We start from the raw sequence: 16126 nt of genomic DNA, 5'->3' as shown, positions 1-16126 counted from the left end.
CTCATGAGACCCAAAATCATGAGTGACAGAACTTCTTTGAGAGGATTGTTGAAAAAGTAGATGGGAGGGTTTTCCAGACTGTCTTTTCGGAGAGACATCGTGAGAGAGTGAGATTTGTCAGGATTGAAAGACAAGTTCCAAGTGTTTGACCAGTTTGTGATGTTTTTTCCAAGTCTTCTGAGAGTGAAGAGACTGATAAAAGTGAAATTGTATATTTGTTTGTTTATTTGTTTATATATGATTCAAAAACTAAAAAAATCTACTGAACCAAATCCTACCAAATTTTGTGTGTTGCCTCAGGATATCCCAAGTATGGTTTTGGGGTAGCATCTTTGGAGGAAGGGGTTCAATGTGGCGGCAAGACTTCAATAATCCTCCCTATGTGTATCGTATAGCACCATATGGTGGTAGGCGGTATTACAAATCATCTTTTTCTTACATAAAGAAAGTTTAAACAATTAACAACATGCATTACGGTGATGTTGAAATCTGAGTGACAATAATTCCAAATTTTCAAAATGTTTCATTTCACTCATTTTAAGTGGGCGTTCAAACCAAAGCATCCAACACTGAGCTTCACAGCGAAGCGGAACTGAGTTTTCCTCATGCCATATATAAGCAGCAAGGATGGCTGATGAAGGTGGTTTTTTTTTTTTTTTTTTTTTTTGTATACAAGATCGAGGCTCGTGAAAGAGCGAACATTAATCACACAGAAAGACAAACAGACACACAAAACAAATAACATCGGGAGCGGTAGACAAGATGGGGAGAGAGGGGGAAGGACACAAACACAACATTTGAGAGCAGGGACCGAGAGACATGGAGACATCGAGAGAACTGTGGGAGGGAGAGGGCTTTGGGGGGGAGGCATGGGAAGGGGGGGGGGGGGTGGGAGAGGTATAAAACATATGGACACTGCCAAGACTTCCAGGAAAGAAGTTGGAATTTCAAACAAGGTGGATCTGGGGTGAATTAGTGGGGGTAAAAAAGATCAAGGTTTTGGATGGGGGAAGATAAGAGATGGTGGTGAACAGCTGTTTTGAAGACCTGGAGGGAGGAGTGTGATTGAAGTGAGTGTGGGAGTTTGTTCCAGAGGCGGGAGAAAAGAGGAATGAAAGAGTGAAGGTGAGCAGAGAGCCGAGATTTCGGCAGTTTAACCATCAGAGGGTGGCTGGCAGATCTTGTGCGACCTGTAGGAATATTTGGGGGACAGAGCACAGAGAGAGCTGGGGGAGCAAGGCCGGAGAGGAGTCGGTAGAAGACAGAAAGACCACCTACCTGCCTGCGGTGAGTGAGTGAAAGGCCCTCAGAGATAGCTTCATCGCGGGAGATTCCAATGATTCTGAAAGCTTTGGATTCAACAGCGTGAAGCCGAGCCAGGTGTGAGGCAGGAGCACCAGCCCATAGGGGAGAACAGTATTCCATTGAGCTGCGGATGAAAGCCTTGTATGTGGTGAGGAGCTCAGGTGTGCCTAGGAAGGACTTCGCACGACGGAGGATGCCCAGTCGGCGACTGGCTTTGGAGGCCAGCTTGGAAATGTGGTTTTCCCAAGAAAGATCATGGCAGATGGTGAGACCCAAAAGCTTGAGCGACAGAACATCTTGGAGAGGATTGTTGAGAAAGTAGATGGGAGGGTTGTCCAGTCGATCTTTTCGGAGAGACATAGTAAGAGTGTGAGATTTGTCAGGATTGAAAGACATGTTCCACATGTTTGACCAGTCTGTGATTTTGTCCAGGTCTTCAGAGAGTGAGGAGGCTGCAGACTGCCGATCTGAGGGAAGAGGAATGGAGCGGCAGAGAGTGGAGTCATCAGCAAAGAGATACAGAGGATTTTCCAGAGAGTCGGAGAGATCATTGATAAAGACCAGAAAAAGCACAGGGCCCAGCACACTGCCTTGGGGAACTCCAGCCTGAACGGGAAGGGGAGATGAGAGAAATCCATTCAGGGCCACGCGTTGACTACGACCAGAGAGGAAGTCCACAAGCCATGCATGGAGATTTCCATGGATACCATAGGAGGAGAGTTTGGTGAGCAGAGCTGTGTGCCAGACCGTATCGAAGGCACGTGATATGTCAAGGGAGACAGCTCTGATTTCCTGTTTGGCATTGAGGACCTCCATCCATTGTTGAGACAGCAGAAGCAGCATGTCCAGAGTAGAGTGACCTGGTCTGAAACCAAATTGATGATCAGAGATCAAGCCATTGGAGAAGAGGAAAGATTTCATATCCGAAGCAATGATGGATTCCATGACTTTGCTGATAATTGGGAGCAGGCTGATTGGTCTGTAGTTGCAAGGATCTGTTTTTGCATCTTTTTTGTGTAAAGCGGTAATGTTTGCTGATTTCCAGGATGCTGGCAGATGACCTTGAGCAAAGGATAGGGTGAAAAGAACAGAGAGAGGGTGAGATAGAGCGGCAGAGCAGGATTTTAGGACCCGTGGGCTGATGCCATCTGTTCCAGTTGCAGAATCAGAGTCGAGGTTTGACAAAAACTCCTCCACCTTGTCAGGAGAGAAGGTCACAGAGTCCAGGAGCAGTTTGGTTCGACTGGGAAAGGTGGGAACAGAGAGAGATGGGTTTGGGACTAAGGATTTTGAGGCAAACACAGAGTTGAGGCATTCGGCTTTGTCACGTGCGATGTCAACTGTGTGGCCATTTGAGGTAAGGGAGGGGATGGAGGGGGAACAAACACCAGAAACGGATTTGACCAGACGCCACCAGGATTTGGAGGAAGGAGACAGGTTTGAGAGTTCATTCTTGAGTGAGGAGAGATAGTGCTTCCTGGCACTCCTGAGGGTAGACACACACTTGTTCCGAGCTTGGTGGAAGGAACTGAGATTAGCAGACTTAGCAGACTTCCAAGCAGATGGAAGATAACCTCGGGCAAATTATGGAGTGAATAGAGCAGAATGTTTGTGAAGTACATTATGTTGTCTTTTGATTAAAGCTATCAGCGAAAGCGATGGGTAAAAATGTCTAGTATTCCATTAAACTTCAAATATGTTATCAAATATGATAACATGCGATGTTAAAATTAATTACTAAAAAGTATTGATGTTAAATACTATTGAGATCATTGATGTTAAATGATGTTAACATTTTTATGACAAAATCCTAAATTACGTAAACATTATTTTGCATGGATTATATAAACATATATTGAAGTTCATGCAATATTTGGTCAACATCGGCAAGAAACCCTCCCTACTGCATGAAATTGATATTATTAATAAAAATAAAATAATTTTCGTGTATTTTAGGTTTTATCATACACTATTTGTCTTTTCTCACATCACTTGTCATTCAAAAGAAAACGAGGATGTATGAGACACAATGGCCCATGCCACCCATGCCTATGTACAATTTCAGAAAATGAACATTCAAAGCACACCGCCCCCATGCCAAATAGATAAATAACATGTCCTCCAGCACGCGGCAATGCCGGGGGGCCTTCGGTGCCCAGCGATGCCGCTGTGCAGAACATAGAGGTATTGGGAGGGAGAGGTGTACAATACAAAACTAGATTATCATGGTTGGATAAGTGTCCACCCCCCTTATAATAGCAATTGTAAATTAGCTTAGGTGTAACCAATCACCTTCCAAATCACACACCAAGTTAATTGGCCTCCATCTGTGTTAAATTGTAGTGATTCTGATTATTTCAGAATAAAATCAGCTGTTCCTGTAGGTTTCCTCTGCTGGGTCGTCATGCTCGCCGCTTCCGGTCCGGTCTGAAGAGGACGCAGGCGTCACATGCTCGCCGCTTCTTCGACTGGGCCACTGTCTGTGGCTTGCTTTTTTGGTGGTCGTGTGGATTTTTTGGCCATTGAGTCTGCCCTCCGCATAGTCCCGGCTCTGCTCCCTGCTTCGCCTACCCGGCTCCTTCGCCTGCTCGCTGTTTCCTCGGGCACGCTCTCGTGGGTTGTGTCCTTCGCAGCGGTGTGGCGGTGGTTTTCCCGCCGTGATCTTGATTTGTCGCGGCGGCGGTTGATTGCCGCTGCATTTCCCGCTTTGCCGTGATCAACCTTGGCCTCGTGATCATCTTTGCTCCTGTCTGCCCTCTGCTTGGTCCCGACTCTGCTCCTGGCTTCACCTACCTGGCTCCTTCGTCTCCTTGGGCCTGCTCCCGTGCGTTGGGACCATTGTTTCGCCTCCTCAACCTTGGCCTCGTGCTCGCCTCTCCGCTCCTGCCTGGCATGGCTCTGCGGTACTCCGCCGCAAGGCTCCTTCTGCTCAATACCCGCTCCACCCCATCATGCATCTCTGCCATCAAATCAAATGGACTCCTCCGACGACCCAGGTACATTCACCGTGGCTCCGGTCGTAAGTTTGTATATGTACAATCAGGTCACTCCATCCCCGTCCTCTGGTCGGCTCAGCGCACTCCCACTCATCGTCCCAGCGCACCTAGTCACGGCAACGCACAAAATCGCACCTCCTGCCTGCGAACCCTGGCTAAATCACCTGAATTAATCCCCGCTGTTCAAAACAACATCAAGCTCACCCTGTTCAACACCCGGTCCCTCAACAACAAATGCCTCATCCTCAACGACTACATCCTGGATAACAAACTGGACTTTCTCTGTCTCACCGAAACCTGGCAACAACCACTGGACTACTACACGCTCAACCTCACCACACCCAATGGATATTCCTACGTCAATAAACCACGCTCGGAGGGCCGAGGTGGTGGAATTGCCGTTATCCACCGTCAAGACATCAGGACCAGCCTCATCCCCATCGCCTCATCCTCATCCTTTGAACACCTGGCTTTTAAACTCTCTGGTCGCACGCAGTCAGTCATGGCTGTCGTCTACCGCCCTCCCAAACCACACCCATTATTCCTGTCTGACTTCTCCTACTTTCTGACCCAGCTATGTTCCCTCTCCCCCTCAATCCTCCTCCTTGGTGATTTCAATATCCACATGGACTCCACTGACTCCACAATGACCACTGACTTCACTGATTTACTTACCTGCTTTAACCTCACTCAACATGTCAACTTTCCTACGCATATCCGTGGTCACATTTTGGACCTTGTCTGCTCCACTGGATTAATTTTGCACCATCTCTCTGGCTCCGACCTCACCCTCTCTGACCACTTAGCCATCACTCTGACCATCAACATCCCCACCCCAACACCAAGACATTATCGCACTATCAACTTCCGTAAGCTAAACGCTCTTTCACCTACCTCATTCTCATCCACCCTCTCTGAAAAAATGTCCACTTCTCCCTTCATTGACCTCCACACCCCTTCCGACCTCACTGACTACTACAACCACACTCTCTCCTCCTGCCTTGACCAGCTTGCGCCTGTAAAAACCAAAACAGTTTCTTTCACCCATTCTGCTCCCTGGTTTACCCCTGAACTCCGCCTGATGAAAACTCGTGCTCGCCAACTTGAAAGACTCAGCAATAAAACAGGTCTCACAGTTCACTCCCAAGCCTACAAGGACCACCTACAACACTACAAAGATGCCCTCTCCCACGCCCGCTCCGCCTACTACTCTCAAATTATCCACTCTGGCTCCGGAAACCCAAAAGCACTCTTCTCTACAATAAACAAACTCCTCAGCCCCCTGAACACCACCACCCAGTCATTCACAATAGACAACTGCATCTCCTTCCTTTCATTCTTCCAACGCAAAATTGAAAACATCTACAACAGCTTGACCACCGCCGCACCCGCTCCCCCTCAAACCACCTGCCCCCCCTTATCCTGCCATCCCCTGTCTCAATTCTCCCCAGTCTCCCCTACTGACCTCTCTGAACTCCTCATCGGAATGAAAACTGCCACCTGCACTCTTGACCCCATCCCCTCCAGCTTTGTCAAGGCCTCCCTTCCTGCTCTCTCTCCACTTATCATTGCAACAATAAACTCTTCCCTGTCTACAGGCATCATCCCACCATCCCTCAAAATTGCTGCTGTTACCCCCATTCTAAAAAAACCTGGTCTAAACCCTGACACCCTAAACAACTTCAGACCCATCTCCAACCTACCTTTTCTGTCGAAAGTTTTGGAACGCGCTGTAGCCACTCAACTCAAACATCACCTCTCTGCCAATAACCTGTATGAAACATTCCAATCTGGATTCCGCTCCAACCACAGTACTGAAACTGCTCTCCTCAAAATCACCAACGACCTTCTCCTCTCCTCTGACGCTGGCAACCTCAACATTCTCGTCCTCCTCGACCTCAGCGCTGCCTTTGACACCATCGATCACACCATCCTCCTCACCCGACTTGAATCCACCTTTAACGTCACTGGCACTGCCCTCTCTTGGATGAAATCATACCTCTCTGACAGACGCCAGTTCATCTCCATCAATAACTGCAAATCCCCCACTGCTCCCCTCCCCCAAGGTTCAGTTCTTGGCCCCCTCCTCTTCATCCTTTACCTGTCCCCCCTCGGCCACTTAATCCGCCGTCATGGTCTCCAATTCCACTGCTTCGCCGATGACATCCAGCTTTTCATCTCCACCAAGTCTGTCTCCACCGACACCCACTCTATCCTGACAAACTGCATCTCTGAAATAAAATCCTGGCTTCAAATCAACTTCCTCAAACCTAACTGTGATAAATCTGAAATAATCATCATTGGCCCAAAAACGCTCACAAAATCCACCCATAACTTTGCCCTCAACATCGACGGTATCCCAGTATCCACCTCCCCTCTCATCCGGAATCTTGGCGTCATCTTTGACCAAACCCTCTCCTTCGACAAATACACTAAACAGATCACAAAGACAGCCTTCTTTCACCTGAAAAACATCGTCCGTCTCCGCTCATCCCTCTCCTCCACGGCTGCAGAAACCCTCATCCACGCCTTCATCACCTCCCGTCTGGACTACTGCAATAGCCTCCTCTATGGTTCACCCTCAACAATCGCCAATAAACTCCAATACATTCAGAACTCCGCTGCCCGTCGACTCACCCATTCCCGGACCCGCGACCACATCACCCCCGTCCTTTACAAGCTTCACTGGCTCCCCGTCTCCCAGAGAATCCAGTACAAAATCCTCCTCTTGACCTACAAAGCCCTCCATAACCTGGCCCCATCCTACCTGGCTGACCTCCTCTCCAGACACACTCCCACCCGCAATCTCCGCTCTGCTGGTACCAACCTCCTGACCCCCCCCCCCCCATCCGGACCAAATTCAGATCCTGGGGGGACAGGGCCTTCTCCATCGCTGCTCCCACCCTCTGGAACTCACTACCTCACACCATCAGAGACTCCTCCTCACTCACCACATTCAAAACATCACTCAAGACCCACCTGTTCAGCACTGCATTCAACATTCAACCCACAGCATTTAACCCCTGACTATCACTTCTCCTTCTCCCTCCTTTTGCTTTAAATATTTCCCTATTGATTCTTGTCTTTTTGCAATTGTTGTTTTCATGTTTTGTTATGCATTATGTTTTGCACTCTGTCAAAGCGCCTTTGGGCTTCATGAAAAGCGCTATACAAAATAAATGAATTATTATTATTATTATTATTTCACAGCAAAACTCAACCATGAGCACCAAGGAGCTTTCAAAACACCTGGATAAAGATGTGGAAAGGCACAGATGGGTAAAAGGGGATGGGTAAAAAAATATTTCAAAGGCCTTCATTATCCCTTGGAGCACAGTCAAGACAATCGTTAAGAACTGGACTTATTATTAAGTGGAAGGCGTATGGTACCACCAAGACCCTGTCTAGATCAAGCCATCCCTCCAAACTGGATGACCAAGCAAAGGATGAGACTGACCAGAGATGCTACCGAGAGGCCAATGGCAACTTTGGAAGAGCTACAGGCCTTTATGGCAAAGATTGGTCACTGTGTGCATGTGACAACAATATCCCAAGCACTCCACAAGTCTGGCCTGTGTGGTAGGGTGACAAGAAGAAAGCCATTACTCAAAAAATCCCACCGTGAGTCCCATTTGAGGTATGCAAAAAAACACTCCGGAGATTCTGAGGCCATGTGGCGAAAAGTTTTGTGGTCTGACGAAACCAAGATGGAAATTTTTGGCCGAAATGCAAAATGTTATGTTTGGTGCAAGCTCAACATAGCGCATCACCCAAATAACATCATCCCTACTGTGAAGCATGGTGGTGGCAGCATCATGTTATGGAGATGTTTCTCATCAGCAGGAACTGGGGCACTTGTCAAAATAGAATCGAAAATGGATGGAGCAAAATACAGAAAAATCCTCGAGGAAGACCTGCTGCCCTCTGCTAGAAAACTGAAATTGGGATGGAAGTTCACCTTTCAGCATGACAACGACCCAAAGCATACATCCAAAGCTACACTGGAGTGGCTAAGGAACAAAAAGATAAATGTCCTTGAGTGGTTCAGTCAGAGCCCCGATCTAAATCCAATGGAAAATATGTGGCATGACTTGAGGATTACTGTCCATCAACACTCCCCACACAACTTCACTGAGTTTGAACAGTTTTTTTTTTCTTTTTCTTTTGTATACTGAATCGAGGCTTGTGAAAGAGCTAACATTTACTTCACAAACAAATCAACCAGACAAACAAAATATATAAAAAGAGGGAGCGGAAGACAAGATGGGGGGAGAAGGGGAAGCACACAAACACAACATTTGAGAGCAGGGAGATGTGTCGGAGGGAGAGGGCTTGGGGGGAGGAGGTGTGGGAAGGGGGTGGGGGGGGGGGGGGGGGTGGGAGAAGTATAAAACACAAGGACACCAAGGACTTCCAGGACAGAAGTTGGTATTTCAAAAAAGTGGAATTGGGATGAAATTAGCGGGGGTAGAAAAGATCAAGGTTTGGATGGGGGAAGATAAGAGATGGTGGTGAACAGCTGTTTTAAAGACCTGGAGGGTGGAGTGGGATTGAAGAGAGTGAGGGAGTTTGTTCCAGTGGCGGGAGAAAAGAGGAATGAAGGAGTGAAGGTGATCAGAGAGTCTTGATTTTGGCAGTTTAACCATAAGAGGGTTGCAGGCAGATCTTGTGCGACCTGTAGGAATATTTGCGGGACAGAGCCCAGAGAGAGCTGGGGGGGGCAAGGCCAGAGAGGAGTCGGTAGAAGACGGAAAGACCACCAACCTGCCTGCGGTGAGTGAGTGAAAGGCCCTTGGAGTTAGCTTCATCGCGGGAGATTCCAATGATTCTGAACGCTTTGGTTTCAACAGCGTCAAGACGAGCTAGGTGTGAGGCAGGAGCACCAGCCCAGAGGGGAGAGCAGTATTCCATTGAGCTGCGGATGAAAGCCTTGTATGTGGTGAGGAGCTCAGGTGTGCCAAGGAAGGACTTCGCACGACGGAGGATGCCCAGTCGGCGACTGGCTTTGGAGGCCAGATTTGAAATGTGGTTTTCCCAGGAAAGATCATGGCAGATAGTGAGACCCAAAAGCTTGAGTGACAGAACTTCTTGGAGAGGATTATTCAGAAAATGGATGGGAGGGTTGTCCAGTCGGTCTTTTCGGAGAGACATCGTAAGAGTGTGAGATTTGTCAGGATTGAAAGACATGTTCCACTTGTTTGCCCAGTCTGTGATTTTGTCCAGGTCTGCAGAGAGTGAGGAGGCTGCAGACTGCCGATCTGAGGGATGAGGAATGGAACGACAGAGAGTATAGTCATTAGCAAAGAGATAGAGAGGATTTTCAAGAGAGTCAGAGAGATCATTGATGAAGACCAGAAAAAGCACAGGGCCCAGAACACTGCCTTGGGGAACTCCAGCCTGAACAGGAAGAGGAGATGAGAGAAACCCATTCAGGGCCACACGTTGACTACGACGAGAGAGGAAGTCCGCCAGCCATGCGTGGAGATTTCCATGGATACCAAAAGAGGAGAGTTTGGTGAGCAGAGCGGGGTCCCAGACCGTATCGAAGGCACGTGATATGTCAAGGGACACAGCTCTAATTTCCGGTTTGGCATTAAGGACTTCCATCCATTGTTGAGAAAGCAGAAGCAGCATGTCCAGAGTAGAGTGACCAGGTCTGAAACCAAATTGATGATCAGAGATCAAGCCATTGGAGAAGAGGAAAGATTTCATATCTGAAGCAATGATGGATTCCATGACTTTGCTGATAATTGGGAGAAGGTTGATTGGTCTGTAGTTGCTGGGATCTGTTTTAGCACCTTTTTTTGTGCAGAGCGGTGATGTTGGCAGATTTCCAAGCAGATGGCAGATGACCTTGAGCAAAAGAGAGGGTGCAGAGAACAGAGAGAGGGAGTGAAAGAGCGGAAGAACAGGATTTTAGGACCCGTGGGCTGATGCCGTCAGGTCCAGTTGCAGAATCAGAGTCGAGGGTTGACAGAAACTTTTCCACCTTGTCAGGAGGAAAGGACAGAGTCCAGGCGGAGCTGGGTACGACTGGGTATGGTGGGTACAGAGAGGGATGGGTTTGGGACACAAGATTTAGAGGCAAACACAGAGTTCAGTCATTCAGCTTTTTCACGTATGGAGTCAGCCGTGTGGCCGTTTGAGGTGAGGGAGGGGATGGAGGGGGAACAAACAACAGAAACAGATTTGACCAGACGCCACCAGGATTTTGAAGAGGGAGACAGATAAGAGAGTTCGGTCCTGAGAACGGAGAGATATTGTTTCCTGGCTCTCCTGAGGGTGGACACACACTTGTTTCGGGCTTTGTGAAAGGAAATGAGATTTCCTTACGTTGGATTTGCTTTCCAGGAGACGAAAGCAAGTTGTTTCTGGGCAATAGCCTCACCACAAGATTCCGTGTACCATGGACGGGAGGAAGGGTATGACAACTGAAGATGAGATGGGATAAATCTGTGCACGAGAGAGAGCAATTTACTTTGGAAGAATTCCCAGGATGAGTTGATGTCAGAGGCGGTAGAGATGGGAGACCAGTCCAGATGATTGATGGCTGCTTGAAGACCGTGCCAGTTGGCCTGAGTGAAATGCCAGACTCGTCGACGCTGAGGAGGCTCTCTGAGAATGGTCAGAGAGATGTCCACTTTAACAAGCACATGATCAGATGAACCGATTGGAGCAGAAGAAGAGCAGCAAACATTTTCAGGGAAGTTGGTCATAACCAAGTCCAGAAGAGAAGATGCTCTGTTGACTGAGATCCGGGTCGGGAATTGACAGATTGTGTCAGTCCCAGTGAGTCACAGAAGTCCTTTGCTGAAGAGCCATGGCTGGTGAGAGAGGTACCCACACCCAGCCAACTGGCATGGTGACAATTGAAATCACCACATATGAGGAAGAGAGAGTTGGGATGGGTAGATAGAAGTTGGTCCATATTATCAGACAGCGAGATGTAGATGGAGTCATCACTGTTTGGTGGACGGTACAACACACATATGAACAAAAGGTGGGAGCGAAGGGGAAGCCGTAGCCAAAGGTATTCCTGGGGGTGAGGTGGAGAGAGGGCAGTGCAGGGCGAGTGAGGAAGAGAGTTTTTTTATAAAGATAGCAACCCCACCTCCAGGACGAGGCTCAGGTCTATCATACCGGAGGAGGGAGTAACCTGGGAGAGATACCAAGGAATCAGAGACATCATGAAGGAGGAAAGTTTCTGTTAAGCAGATCACGTCTGGTTTGTCAGAAGCAACCTGTATGGAGAGATCAGTCAAGTTTGAGCGAAGGCCCCGGATGTTTGAGGTCCATACTGTTAAAGAAGAGGAAGGGGGAGCATTGGATACAGAACAGGGGGGGGGGGGGGGAGTGGTAGGGTAAGATGTGGAAGAGGAGGAAGAGGTAGGGAGAGCTGTTGAAGGTGTGGCAGAGATTTCAGAATAGCTTGGAGAAAGGGAAGAATGTTGCGGACACTAGGTTTGATGGTGATTGGGTGAGGCGCAGTGAGGTGTTATTTGAGGAGGGGGAAGAGTGAGGCAGAAGGTTGAGGGAGATGAAGGTGAAAGTTGGAAGGGGGAAGAAGCAGGGAGGACGCTTTGAGGAGGAGGGGTGAGAGGGGAGTCTAGGAGGGGAGGAGCGAGGGAGAGTCTCAGAGGGGAGGGGTGTGGGCGGAGTTTTGGAGGGAAGGGGCAAGGGGGGAGATTTGAAAGGGATGGGTGATGGGGAAGATTTGGAGGGGAGGGGCAAGGGGGAAGATTTGAAAGAGTTGGGTGATGGGGATGATTTGGAGGGGAGGGGCAAGGGGTAGATTTAGAGGGGAGGGGTGATGGGGAAGTTTTGGAGGGAAGGGGTGATGGGGAAGATTTGGAGGGGAGGGGGAAGATTTGAAAGGGATGGGTGATGGGGAAGATTTGGAGGGGAGGGGCAAAGGGGAATATTTGAAAGAGATGGGTGAAGGGGTAGATTTGGAGGGGAGGGGTGATTGGGAAGTTTTGGAGGGAAGGGGTGATGGGGAAGTTTTGGAGGGAAGGGGTGATGGGGAAGATTTGGATGGGAGGGGTGAGATTGGATTTTGAAAAGTGTACGATTAATGGGAAACGAACATTTATTGCAAAATGAGTTTCTTGAGACCTTCGAGTCAAAAATACGTTTGAGGACGCTGAAGGATGGGTGGAGTGCTGGAGAGTTTCGGGAATGTATGAAAGAGGCACTGTAAGAGATGGAATTTTTTTTTGGAATGAATAGATTTGGTGAGCAAGTCAAAAGCATCCTTTTATAGAAGAAGAAGAAAAAGGTGTTATAGTATATGACAGAATACAGTTCTTCAGGGGACAGTTTAAACATTTTTTAACAACGTGATCATTTGATCCCGAACAACGTGGTCGAAGAACGAACGAACAAATAAGAACGAACAAACGGATAAGAACAGAGAAGGAAATATTTTTTTGGTGGTTTTTTTTTTAGTTGAGATTTAAAAACAAGGAAGTCTGGGGTGAAAAGACCGGGAAAAACAGAGACCGAAAATAATTGCAGCGCAATCGAAGAACCGCTGAGACAAAAACAAAGCCTCAAGCCAAGGTCGGACACGGCAGCCTACTACACTAGGCCTCAGAATACGCGACACCAACTAACCGACGATTCTGTACAAAGGTATGAAAAACCAACACCGAGAATCCTATTAAAGATGCACCAAAAGGTACACACACCGAAAGAAAGATACAGTTTCGACAAAAACACAATTGTGAAAAATTACTTAACTTCGAAAGCGTGCGCGCATGGACAGCTTTGAAGAGACGTGACCTCCAATCTTGCGCATGCGCAGACTCACCCTGGGTGAGTTTTGTGCATAAGACTTGTGCATAAGACCTAACCCGAACCCTAAGACTTTTGTGCATAAGAATGGGCAAATATTGCCCAATCAAGGTGTGCAAAGTAGGTAGAGACCTATCCCAACAAACTCACAGCTGTAGTTACTGTCAAAGGTTCTTCCCCCAAGTATTAACTCAGGGGGTGGACACTTATTTAACCAAGATATTTTTGTTTTGTATTTTTAATTAATTTTCTGAAGTTTGTAGAATTTGATTTTCACTTGGAAGTTGTGGGTTACGTTGTGTAAATAAAGTTGGAAAAAGGCTGATTTAGTGCATTTTAATTCCAGGTTATAAGGGAACAGAAGGTGAAAACTTTGAAAGGGGGTGTAGACTTTCTATAGGCACTGTATATGTATGTATATACAGGATATTGTAGCGGTTACTGCTGGATGCACACAATCGCCTTGCACCGGCCAGAACACGGCCAGACGCGCCTCTCCCGGGCATGCCCGGACTCACTGTTCCCGGGCACGCCCGAACCTCCCGGGCACGCCCGGTCTCGTCTTTCCCGGGCATGCCCGCTCTCGCCTTTCCAGGGCTCGCCCAGAGCGTCCAGGCATGCCCGCTATCGCCTTTCCAGGGCTCGCCCAGAGCGTCCGGGCATGCCCGCTCCCGCCTTTCCAGTGCTCGCCCAGAGTGCCCGGGCACGCCCAGCCTCGACTTGCCAGGCCGCAGCCAAACACGCCCGGGCAGGTCCAGACTCGCCTTTCCAAGGCTCGCCCTTGACACCCGGGCATGCCCGGTATAGCTTTTGCCGGGCAAACTTCCCGACATAAATGTGTATATATATTGCTGCCCGATAAACGGGCTTTTGTCAGAATACCTGAGCTGTTTTGTTTCAATAAAGCAACTCGGACGAATTCCGTCTTTGGTCGCGTCAATTCTTTCGACTCGCATTGGAGCGCAGCTCCTTCACTGGTGACCTACCGACATGGACACGGCAGTGACTCTTAAACTGCCTACCTTCTGGGAGGCTCACGTGGCTGTTTGGTTCGCCCAGGCGGACTCCCAGTTCGCCCTGCGAGGCATCACCGCGGACGACACCCGCTTCCACCACGTCGTGGCAGCGCTCGGTTCCGCCACCGCGGCCCGTGCCCTGAGCCTCCTCGAACACCCGCCGGCTGCCGACAAGTATGACGCGCTGAAGACGCTCCTCCTCGACGCTTTCGCCCTCTCATCGGCGGCACGCGCACGGCGCCTGCTCGACCTGCCCGAGCTCGGCGACACGCGCCCGTCCGAGCGCATGGACTATATGCTCTCGTTGCTCGGTGAGCACTCTCCGGATTTTCTGTTCCGCGAGTTGTTCCTTCGCCAGCTGCCTCACCCGGTACGCCTCGCCCTGGCTGGCACGTCGATCACCGATCCCCGCGCCCTCGCCAGGGAAGCCGATAAGATCTCCTCAGCGGGCCAACACATCGGTGCGGCTACCTGGAGCCTGCCGCCGTCCGAGGCGACGCCCGAGCGCCCTGCGCGGTTGGAGGCCGAACTGCCGGTGCAACTGGTGGCCGCCACGCCGCGCCGACCGCTTCCGACACGACGGCCGGAGCCTCCACCTGACCAGGCGTGGTGTTATTACCACGCCAGGTTCGGACACAAGGCTCGGACGTGCCGACCCCCGTGCACTTTCAGCAAGTCGGGAAACGGCCGGGCCGGCGTTCATTCCCAGCCATGAGCGCCGGCCACTCGGGCAACTTGCTTTTTATTCGGGACAAAGCGTCCGGGCGGCGTTTCCTTTGTGACACCGGCACCCAACTGAGCGTCATACCCGCCTCCGAGCAGGACAGGCGGGACGCCGTTTGCGGCCCCTCTTTGGTCGCTGCTAATGGCTCGGCCATACGCACTTTCGGCCCGCGCAACGTCACCCTCTGCTTCGGCAGCCAGCGCTTTCAGTGGACCTTTGTGACCGCCTGCGTCCCCATGGCTTTGCTGGGCGCCGACTTCCTCTGCGCGCACGGGCTGCTGGTCGACGTCAAACGTCGTCGCCTTGTCAACGCCGAGACCTTCAGCTCCCTGGCGTGCACGATGAGCAGCTCCGCGCCGACCGAACTGGCGTGCGCCCTCCCGACGGCGAACGAGTTTGCTCGCCTGCTCGCGGAATTCCCGGCCCTCACACGGCCGACGTTTTCGGCCGTCGCAGTGCGGCATGGGATCGAGCACCACATACCCACTACGGGCCCGCCGGTCTACGCCAGGGCCCGCCGCCTCGACCCGGCCAAGCTCGCCGTGGCAAAGGCCGAGTTCGACGCGTTGGAGCACCTCGGCATCGTGCGGCGCTCCAATAGCGCGTGGGCCTCACCACTGCACATCGTGCCAAAGCCGGGGGGCGGATGGCGCCCGTGTGGCGACTACCGCCGCCTCAACGACGCTACCACCCCCGACAGGTACCCGATCCCGCACATCCAGGACTTTTCCGCCCGTTTGGCGGGACGGGTCATATTTTCCAAAATTGACCTGATACGGGGATACCACCAGGTACCTGTCCGGGCGGCCGACGTCCCGAAGACGGCCGTCATCACGCCGTTCGGCCTGTTCGAATTTTTGAGGATGCCATTTGGCCTCAAGAACGCGGCCCAGGCGTTCCAGCGCTTAATGGACGGCGTGCTGCGCGACCTGCCATTTCTTTTCGTCTATCTGGACGACATCCTCGTCGCCAGCACGTCCCGCGCCGAGCACCTCCTCCACCTCCGAACACTGTTCGGTCGCCTCAGCGAGCATGGCTTAATTGTCAACCCGGCCAAATGCCACTTCGGCACGACGACCGTTGACTTTTTGGGCCACCGCATCACCAAGACCGGGGCCATGCCGCTGCCGACCAAGGTCGAGGCCATCACCACGTTCCCGCGTCCCCGTTCCATCAAGGCCCTACAAGAGTTCCTCGGCATGGTGAATTTTTATCACCGATTCGTGCCCCGCGCTGCTCAGCTCATGCGGCCCCTTTATGAGGCCCTCCGGGGCAAGCCGGCCAAGCAT

Source organism: Myxine glutinosa, chromosome 3 (assembly GCF_964187855.1).
Source record: "Myxine glutinosa chromosome 3, kmMyxGlut1.1, whole genome shotgun sequence".
In the NCBI taxonomy this organism is placed as follows: Eukaryota; Metazoa; Chordata; class Myxini; order Myxiniformes; family Myxinidae; genus Myxine; species Myxine glutinosa.
Note: the sequence above shows the minus strand (reverse complement) of the source record.